Here is a 3,110-nt window from a genome sequence, read left to right on the forward strand (position 1 = left end):
ATTTTGACAAAAATGGGCCCTCTACTCCTGTTGCCTAGCAATTTGCATAACTATAGCTCAACTCGAATTGAGGGTAATTATGGCACTCCTCTACTCCTGTTGCCTAGCAATTTGCATAACTATAGCTCAACTCGAATTGAGGGTAATTATGGCACTCCTTCCCTCCATCTCTTCCCTACCATTTTAGAGAGAGAGAGAGAGAAGGTAAAGGCATTTAGCTTTTCAATGCCCACTTGTGGGACATCATCATTTTGGGCAAGAAGTCACCACTCTGCTGCTTTTGGTACTCAAAAATGCAAATCGGGTCTTTGATTATAAGTATCAACCGATTGATTTTGATTTTCATGTTTGAATTACTTTTGATGTTCACCATAATTGCGTGACTGTGATGGACGGACACCTTATATTTCACATCACCATCATCTATTCACATTCACCAGGATCTCCTAGTGCATCAGATTCTGCATAATCACTCTAAAACAATCCAAAATTACTCCTTCAAATACTATTTATACTTATAATTTTTACTTACATAAAAATACCGGCTAACATGTCAGCTATTGATATACTGAAAATTATGAAATATGAATTTTTTGAAAAAAAAAACTGATAAAATAGATCTTATACGTAAATTAAATTATAAGTGCATATAACACTACTATTAAGCGTAACTCATTTTAGATTCAATGAATGGCTTAAGTTTCTACCCCACTAGGAGTGTACGTACGTAAGATATTAAGATATTACATGTCTCATGTTGGAGGCCTCAAACATGTCATCAAAATGTAGGCAGAGCTACTAACATTTGTACGAGCCACACATTTGCTAAATGAAATGTGAAACTCAATCATGTTATGGCTTCTTAAACCTGACCCTACTTGTAAATAATGCACCCTATGCACACTACTATTTATTGCCCACCGACTCTGCCCATAGTTTGTCTTGAACAAATTGAGAAAGGGAATGCATTACTCAAAAGAAATGAGGGTTAATTAATTTGCAAAAGGCAGTAGAAGAACACTGACATTTGTGGATCAAGATCCCTTCAACTTTTTAAGTAATGTGTTTGATGACCATTTCAAGTGAAAGATAAATAGATATATAAAATAGATCTTACAACATTTAATACTGCTAAAAAATTCATATTTATAGCAATAAATATTGTACAACCCACTATTGTTCATTTAGGTCTCGTTCACTTTCACAAAACTTTTCATCTCATGTTATCTCATCTCATTTCATCTAATCATTACAACTTTTTTAAATTCTCACACAAAATAAAATAAATAATTCAACTTTTTCAAATCTCAAAATAAAAATAATATTAAAAAAATATATTTTAATAATATTTTATCTAACTTTTAATTTTTATTTCAACTTATTTCATCTTAGTGAAAACAAACGAGGACCTCCAATTTTTTCTACTTGTCTTGTTTAAGAGAAGAAACAAATCAACCATGTGAAAGAGATAAGGAAATGATTTTCCGGATCTCTGCTTGTCTCTTCCTTTTTTGGGCTTTTTTTTTTTTTTATTTTTCTTATCTCTGAGAGCTCATTGCATGTGTGCGTGAGGCGTGGGAAGAAAACACTTTCTCACATCAAGGGTAGTCAGCTTTTACATGAACAACTTTCATAGTACAAAAAAGCCTTTCGGAGAGGGAGAGAGAGAGAGAGAGAGCTCCAATAATACAGTTGATGTTTTGTACATAACAGCAGTACTCACGAGGGTGAACTCTTTCCACAGATCTGAGAGAACAATATTTATTCTCTTCGTGACTCTCTCATCAGCCAACAACATATAAAACAACGAAACTGATGTCTGCAGAAGCATATTTCTGCACACAATAATGCAATTGAAATTGATGGCCTTTACAGAAGATAAACTAGCTAGCATTAATTCTCAATAAATCAACACGTACGGAATTTTTAAAAATAATTAATACATTCTAGCTACTACCTCAAGGATCATCACTCTTAGCATTTTCTTCAATCCTTCTACATTTAATTTACATGTGAAAATAAAAATTATTGTAGTCCATGTTGCAATCGAGATCTCCATTGCTTGCATAAACTCAAGGATATTCTTCTCAAGTCTTGATCTCAGAGACAAGAGATGCATGTCGGGCTAGTTTCAAATAGCTCAGGAGGGATAGACAAGGAAGGAGAAGATGAGTTGGGTAGTTATGGAAAAATATAACCACTAAACTCTATGTCAACAGATTATGATATAGAATTCGTGAGAAATTAAAAAACAAAAACAATAGATATGGCACTAGATCTTACTAAATTATGGAAAGGTCTTACAAGGTCAAGAAGATCAACCTTGTAAGATCTTGGGTAAAGAAAATGATAAGTGTAAAAGCTCAGAGAGGATAGGACCCAAGCATCATGAGCAAGCCAACGTTACAATATTGGAACTTGGATTTTCAAACTCATGAATGCTGGCAAAGATTGCTGCTGTAAGGATTTCTTTCAATCCATGGATTCCAATCTTTGAGAAGTTCAGTATGGCGATGGTACTTTTCATTGAGTACTCATGCATGATAAAGGCCTCAAGGAGACCTGCATCAACGATTATAAAAGTGAGCATAACATTTTCTCATCTTCCAAACAGTAGATTTCATAGAAAAAACATAAAAATAGAACTATGGCAAAAATCACTTCAATCACATGTATGAAGTAGAAACACAGAAACACATACGCACAAGTCATACCTTGGAGAAACTTGTGTCTTGCTTTCATCTTTTTTCTTTTCCACACAAGCAAACACAAAAAGAGAAGAAAGAGAGACGAGGAGGAGGAAGAAGAAAGTGCAACTGTGAGAAAAATGTGTGTGAAGCTGCAGGCTTATTATACCAAGTAGTGGGCTGCCCCTGATGGACCTGAAAGTTTCAGCGACAGCTTCAAGGCCCATAAATAATGTCTAACCAATAATAAATAAAGGGAAATGATATCCCCATCAAAAGCATTTTTTTTTTTTTTATTACACATTAAGAAAGTTCTTTTTAATGAGTCGAGTTTGTGATTTTTTTTAAATTTTAAGGGGTTTAAAAAAAATGTTTGAAAAAAATTTATACTATAAATAGAAGTTTTTTATGGTTATTGTCGGT

The 3,110-nt window shown here is 33.7% G+C and overlaps 1 long non-coding RNA gene across 1 annotated transcript; it reads right to left on the reverse strand.

Annotated features, from left to right (window-relative positions):
* Nucleotides 1–2,208: 2,208 nt before the first annotated feature.
* On the reverse strand, nucleotides 2,209–2,816 carry LOC121246214. The gene is made up of 2 exons (XR_005937081.1): nucleotides 2,715–2,816; nucleotides 2,209–2,562 (listed from the first exon to the last, which is right to left on the reverse strand). It is a non-coding gene; the product is annotated as an uncharacterized LOC121246214 (long non-coding RNA).
* Nucleotides 2,817–3,110: the final 294 nt, after the last annotated feature.

Source organism: Juglans microcarpa x Juglans regia, chromosome 1S, assembly GCF_004785595.1.
Source record: "Juglans microcarpa x Juglans regia isolate MS1-56 chromosome 1S, Jm3101_v1.0, whole genome shotgun sequence".
Classification (NCBI taxonomy): Eukaryota; Viridiplantae; Streptophyta; class Magnoliopsida; order Fagales; family Juglandaceae; genus Juglans; species Juglans microcarpa x Juglans regia.